Source organism: Pseudoliparis swirei, chromosome 6 (assembly GCF_029220125.1).
Source record: "Pseudoliparis swirei isolate HS2019 ecotype Mariana Trench chromosome 6, NWPU_hadal_v1, whole genome shotgun sequence".
Classification (NCBI taxonomy): Eukaryota; Metazoa; Chordata; class Actinopteri; order Perciformes; family Liparidae; genus Pseudoliparis; species Pseudoliparis swirei.
The window spans coordinates 9,107,935-9,115,184 of NC_079393.1; the positions used below are offsets into that span (position 1 = coordinate 9,107,935).

At 44.9% G+C, this 7,250-nt stretch overlaps 1 protein-coding gene across 1 annotated transcript in view; it reads right to left on the reverse strand.

Moving 5' to 3' along the window:
• Positions 1 to 4,018, reverse strand: part of LOC130194903 (neuronal cell adhesion molecule-like) — an 80,069-nt gene extending 76,051 nt beyond the window's left edge. The window contains exon 1 of the mRNA XM_056416112.1: positions 3,930 to 4,018. The gene's annotated coding sequence lies outside the window, so the exon portion shown is untranslated. The remainder of the gene's footprint in view (positions 1 to 3,929) is intronic.
• Between the last annotated feature and the right edge of the window lie 3,232 nt (positions 4,019 to 7,250).

Consider the following 7,250-nt stretch of genomic DNA (forward strand, 5'->3'; position numbering starts at 1 on the left):
GTTGAAAACTCTTTTCCAATGAAAGCAGCGAGCCGCACTAAAAGATGCTCAATCTAGCTAAAAAAAAGTCACTGACAGCTCATCCCTTCAGGCCTCCCTTCAAATCCCCCCCCCCAAAAAATATCATTCAAAACATAAACATACAATGAAAGTAAATAACAAACCAACTCCAGTGAGGAGCAATGAGTGCCTGGGCAGAAGCGACACGGGCAGGAGGGCCGTCCAATCATTGCATTGGGGCCAAATGAAATGGTCAGCAGGCTTATTACGACAGCGACAGCCACATACACCACATCTCTTTCTTTTGTCAGAGTATTTGATTGATGCTGTCGGGATGTAATGAGATTTTTTAACAAAAGGTAACAACAATGTTTTTGAAGATTACCAACCCCACCGTGAAGTAAGAACAAAATAAGTATAAACCATGGAAAGCAATTTTGCTGCAGGAGTTGGAAACAGAAAATATCAAAGTTTCTCCACATCTTCTCATATAATTACTCAGAAAACCAGTCGAGCTATGAGCGACACATAAATCATCTCATATCCACGTGCCTTACTCGTCGGTCACCATCCACTCCTAATAATTTAATAGAGGTCGAGCATGTTAACATCAACAGTTGCAGCTGTGAGGAATGGATTCGCAGGAACGTGTCAATCCCCATTAGAGACCGCTGCCTAACTGAGTGTGAAACTCTAATTGCACACACCAGCTTGCAGCCATACAGGCCCCCACACCGAGAGGGAGAAAGTGAGTGAGTGTGTGTGTGTGTGTGTGTGTGTGTGTGTGTATTTGTAATGAACATATATGTTCTTCTTTGCATGTTCTCATCTGCCCCTCCATATATTTGTCCAAATTACAACAGAGGCAAGTGTTGACGCCCCTGTGAAGCACTGGGGGGGGGGGGGTCCACTAATGAGGCGCTCATCAGTCCCAAAATGAGACGAACATGCTCTTGACAAGGGGGTCCAGGCGATGTCAGTGTGCCGTGCTGCTGTGTGAGACTGTCCCACTGGGATGAAACACCCACACCGCGCTGACACTAATGGATAGGCATGGGCCTCCAACGGTCCCCGGGGGGCTCCGCCTCATCACAGCTGAGCGGCACAGCGCTCCCATTCACAACGAGAGCACACGTGTCTCCGGGACACAGTGAATCATTCAGTCAATCGGCCGGAGTGACCAACGATGGGGCCATATTTGGCTGTGTCTGTGCCACTCTCAATTAAAAATTAATTATCCCAGCGCAGCCAGTCAGAGCGGGGGACGCGGGAAGTCAGATGACACATATAAGGTTATGAACAAAACAAATGTTTAGACAAACTTACTTGGGGGAAAAATCAGGTGGAAAACTGTAGTTTGTAATGAAAATATTCAGTTGTCAAAAATCATCACAGTTAAACAGACCAACACACTGTTGAACTTTGACCTCCTGTACGTATTGTAGTTGAATACACGAAGTGCCTTGAAGATGTATTACCAAAACACTCAGTGTAAAGAGTTTTACCTCCATATAAAGATTCTGATCCAAGGCCTGATGACAATGTTTTTATAATTATTTTTAATTGTCTACTGTTTACTCAATTAATCAATCAAGCGCCTGGTCTATAGTATGTCAGAAAATATTGAATAATTCCTGTTAACATTCCCCACAGCTCAATTTTATGTCTTCAAATGTATTGATTTCTGTCAGTCAGTCCAAAAAACTAAATATATTCAGTTTACGGTCATCAAATTTTCCCTTTTGAGAAGCTGGAACCATTTGGTTTTTTTCTTGAAATAATACTGAATGAATAGATTGGCAATAAACTGATCGATGGAACAAATAACTTCAGCTCAAGTCTGATTGCTCATATCTTGCCCTGTTGGATGTCCATTTTTTCACCAGATCTCAACAATTAGTTAATCGGTACAAATCATAAAAATTAAGATTAAAACGATGAAAGTAAAACCCAAGTTGTAATTATCCTGAAGTATCCTTTACAATGCCGTGTCAACTGTGACTCTGAGTCATCTTCTTTCCCCCTCTCTGAAACATCACGTCTACGACACAGATGAACCGTCTCCTTGAAATGAATCACCGAAGGGAAACGCAGGTTCAGGTCCGATCCTCCCAGTCATGATGTCATCACCACCACAGAACAAGTCGTTCTATCTGTGAGACACTTTGTTTGGCGGAGTTCATGAAGCCACAGACGGCCGCCGACAGAAGGAGCGTTGATCTCGTCTCACAGAATAGTCTGCGTGTTTCTGCGGCCCACAGAGTGAAATAAGTGGCATTTTCCCTCCCGACGCCCAAGCTTTTCCCATAGCCCCCGCAGCAGCGCTGCCCGCCACTGGTTTTATGTCAGCGGTGTGACTGACTGCTGCTCTCACAATAACTCCGGCCGCCGTGTGTCATGATAATCCCTGAGTTATGCAAATCTCCATGCCTATAGTGCCGTTTGTGCTGAGGGTGGAAGTGAAGACGGCAGCACAATGTAGGTCACTATCGTGTCCTGATTTCTCCACAATGGTCAAATGAGCCCTGAAATGTCCTGTCGGTTGAGCTCAAGGAGCTGCACAGCAGTGGCTCTCCGGGCTCCTGATTTACCGTGGTGAAGATATGACTGAAGAGCCCATCAAGAGACACACACACACACACACACACACACACACACATAATCAGGGATATATGTGTGTGTAAAGTGGTAGTGTACATGTTGCCGCCCATTTGAGAATTAATGCAAACGAAACATACGGCATATTGTTATCTTCTTAGACAGATTAGCAATAGTCTGCCTGCGGTGAATTAACAATACTGGAAAGTGTGTCAGACCTTTCAGAGAGAAAGTAAGAACAAGAGCTTCCGCACAATGAAGCCGGGATCATGAGCATTTTATTAATATGGCGATCCGAGTAGGCAGCGAAAGTGTGCAGCTGAGGCATGTGTGTGAGTGTGTGTGGAAGAGGGGTGGGGGGGTGTTGTTGCATGGTGGTGAGTTCCCCCCTTGACTGAAGCTTTGACCGAGGGGAGACAGAGGGAGGAGGAGGAGGAGGAGGAAGGAGGGAGGAGGAGGAGGAAGGAGGGAGGAGGAGGAGGGGGAGTAAGCAGAGGATTTGGGTGGGAATGTGAATTTATGTTTTCTCTCTTTCAGTAAAGCAAAAGCTTGGCTTGTATAATAAATGAAATGGGATGTAATTGGTGGACCTCTGGGGGTTGCCATAATCATATTGAATCTGATGAGGGGAAATTAGACTAAGCAAACTGACCGGTCAGTCGAAACAAGACAGAGTTGTGATATGAATATGAAGGGAATTAAACATGTGCGGATTAAATCAATTTTATTAGGACATGAGGGATTTGGTGCAAGAAGGCAGCTATTTCATCAACATGCAGGTCACAACAACACAACTGTCAAATACAGCACATATATCTGTGTATCCATCCATCCATCTATCTATCCATCTATCTATATAGCCATCCATCCACCTATCTTTACTTACAGGCTACAGCGGGTAATGTGATCCTCACGGAGCAAAGGACAGATGGCATGAATACGGAAGACAAGTGACAACGACTTCTTCACAGCATCTTCTGTCAAGCTCTAATTTGACAGTCGCGTGCTGCGGGAAATGCACACCTGCACCTCATCTCACTGATGACCACGAGCTAACACGTATAAACGCGTCTTGAACAAATGTTTTTTTTAAATTAAGATTCAGCTCTGAAACAGCCATCTCTCTCTCTCTTTCTCTCTTTCTCTCTCTCTCTCTCTCTCTCTCTCTCTCTCTCTCTCTCTCTCTCTCTCTCTCTCTCTCTCTCTCTTCTCTCTCTCAGCCTTGCAGCATCCAACTCAACGTGCTGCTCCCCTCTCCACAAACTCCTGCCAGTGGACCGTTGAGCTACACGCGACACGTGTGTGTGATGAATGTTTTTTATTTCGCTCACCGTCTCTCCGGTTTCACGTCTCCGGCTCCGGGTCCTCGGTCCCGCTGCGTCGGCTCCTGTTTGTTTACGCGCGGTCCCGTTCAGCGCCGAGCCCTCTTGTGCACTTGTCTCTTCTCTGCCTCAGTCGCTGGTCCTCTCCTCTCCTCGGTTTACCGACGCGCTCGCGCATGCACACACTTGCGGGGGCGCGCAGCAGCATGCAGGAGCAGCAGCGCTCAGGGGGCGTGCGCACGCCCGATGCGCGCGCCGCAGCGCCGCTGCCGACGTGTGGCGGCCTCGGGGCACTGAAGCGGTCGGGCACATTGTTTTCCAAATAGACGCGTTGCTGGTGCTCTAGCACGCCACAGCTGGACAACAGCTGGACAAAGTTGTCCCTTAATGCTCGGCAATGCGATTGTATGTTATTAAACAGCAGGGAGCTCTTTTTTGCTTTCATTTATCTGCAGTATTATTACTGTTAAAGTTATAAGCATCGCAAAAAATGCTCCACGCAGGAAGGCTTAATAATCCTGCATATTTTCAATGAAATGAAAGAGAATAAATGAAAATAAAATTCAAAGAAAACCAGACATAGGACCACCATTAGTCCAGTGTGAGTGCTTTCACCAGTGGACTTCATTCCAGCTGTTCTGGACCTTAATTGCTTGGAGCCATTTGCATGTCCTGATACCCTCCACCACCAGTTTGCCCTGAGAGACAGATTGCACTGATAATCATACAGTATCCTGCGGGGTCAACCAAGACTCTGCTGGATGAGCACATGTGACTTGAAAAGCGACATTTCCTTTTAGTTCAATCTGCTGCCAGCCAGCCAGCCAGCCATGCTCTCTTCTCTCACTGCACGTTGCACACATGCACTATCTCATGCTTAGCAATGGTAGCCATCTGCAGCCAAAGTATCAAACACTGGGAAGTGCAAGTGACGAGGTTATTACTGTGATAAGCCTGGTTTGGCAAGAAGACAAGGTTTCTGGTTTGAGTTGCATCCAGAGGCTGGTTGTCTGAGATTAGCTGAAATTAGGTTGTTGCACGGATTTGAAGCAAGATGAAAATGGGTTTATAGATATGTAATCAGTTGGAAACAAGCCAAAGTGCAGTTCATTACAAAAGCCTAAATAAATGACCCTTTTTTAAAGGTTATCAAAATCCCTGAGCCCACACACACACCCTGCCACTCATTTATTTCTCCTCACATCTGCTTTCATGTGTCTGAAGCCCATTCTAAGACATATCTGCTTTACTCAACAGGGTTCATATTTAAATGTGATTGGAAGCTGAAAAAGAAAAAAAAAGGGTGCAAACAAGGTCAGGACATAATTCCCGAGCGTCGATGGAGCCAGTTTCCCTCATCATCATCTGAAGGGGGCGAGGGGATGCTCATCCACATGTGCCGATGGTGCAAAACTATATGGAAGTATTGTAACCTCTGCCTCTGATTACAGACCGCCTCCAGATATGTCTGCATACCTCTTGAATCTCATTAAAAAACATCCTGTTAATTTCCCTCATGTATATTATCTGTGAAATACTTGAAGGGATGTTCACAAGTTCAAGGATACGGCACCCTGGAGACGAAGCATGCGCGAGGTTGCAACGGGAATCTTGTCGAGTCTCTGTGTTAAAGTGCAAAAAGAGAAAACGTCTTCTCTGCCTCGTTGGTAACTCCAATTCTGCCTGTTGTCTTTACTGATTATGTCATTTGATTCCATTTTGAGAAGAATAACTCAACAGATGCAGCACCGACAAATGACCTGCCTCCCATCAGAGGTGATGGGTGAGTGACACAGATTCATCTCAGACCCAGTCAGAAGATATATTACATTACATTTCATTTAGCTGATGCTTTTGTTACATTCATACACCATTAGACACAGCGACAGGGACCAACACAGGGTGAAGTGTTTTGCTCAAGGACACATCGACTAGGATTGAACCGCCAACCCCTGATTGAAAGACAGACCTGATAACCACTGAGCCAAAGTCGCCCTTTTCTTATTACATTAAAACGCAGCAGTTGAAAACAACACCATAGCCATCATAATATTTACATTTTAATGGTGGCTGTGAAGAAAAAGTGAGCTGTTAACAATAAGTGTATAATGTTGTGCATCTGCTATGTTAAAGTGTATGACTTTGTCAACGACATTAAGTCTTTATTATCCACTCACACTGTCACGATTTGTTATTCTATAACTGTTTTTTCTGTCACCTCTTTTGTTTTTTTCAAAAGAGGCAATCAAATTCCGCAATTAAACTCTTCACATCTTATCTCATGTCTGAGGCTCGCTCCTAAACTAATTAAGCGCTAATGAGCTGGGTTTACTTGCCGCGGCTATGTGTGAGGTGTAATTGAGCAGCGGCCACCCCGAGGATACAGCGTTACACAACAAAGATGGGAGAACACATCACCTGTCAAAACCTCCCGGAGATATGATCCCGACACGGACGGGAGAGGCGTATTCATACTCAGTCTGGAGGTTGGGCCAAAGGTGCAATAGAAATCAAATTACTGATGTGATTACTGCTGGGGGACAAGTTTGTGAGTTAGATCTGTTTACACAGAGAAGGGATGCATTTCCTCTCTCTGTCTGCTGCATTATTACATTATGATTTTTCTATATTGAGTGGGAGCAGCATTTACTGGCTGCCTAACCTCGTTAACACACGGGGGGCAAAAGGATGACAGGAATGAACGAGACAGTGAGCAGCTGTGGAGCGCCTGTGTTTCAATAGGTAATGTGCTTTTTATAAATAGTATTCATGGGAATCCCAGGCTATAGTTATGTTCATCTTTTTTTTGAAGCAACAGTGCTACATTTGCAGGTGCTTTTGGTTATTTTCCATAAAATGTATTAGTTTTCTCATCTGGTGAAGAGCATAAATCACTGATGAATTGAGATTAAGTTTAGCCGCTGCGACCGTAATTGTGTTTATACGACAGCATTCACCCAGAGAAGTTCTCCGTTGAACCCAGAGTGTCTTTAATGACCACGTATTACAATTTAACATCCTCATTTCTGTGTCACAACATGAATGTGCGCTGAAAGAAACTACTGGACCAAACCAGAGGAGGAAACCAATTATGAGGGTCGACATTGAAAAGTGAAGTCATCAGCGTCAGAGGATGAGTGAGGAGATGCAAATAAAGTGGATAGTGTGCTCTGTGTTTAAGGGAAAGTGTACAGTATGTGATTGTGAATGGCCTCCATCCTGGTAACACGGGTTACGGACAGAACACACACACTGGGTCTGTTTAGATGGAGTGTGTGTAGGCAGTAGTCATTTTTACTCATCAGAATTTGCCTGAATCAAGCCAATCAC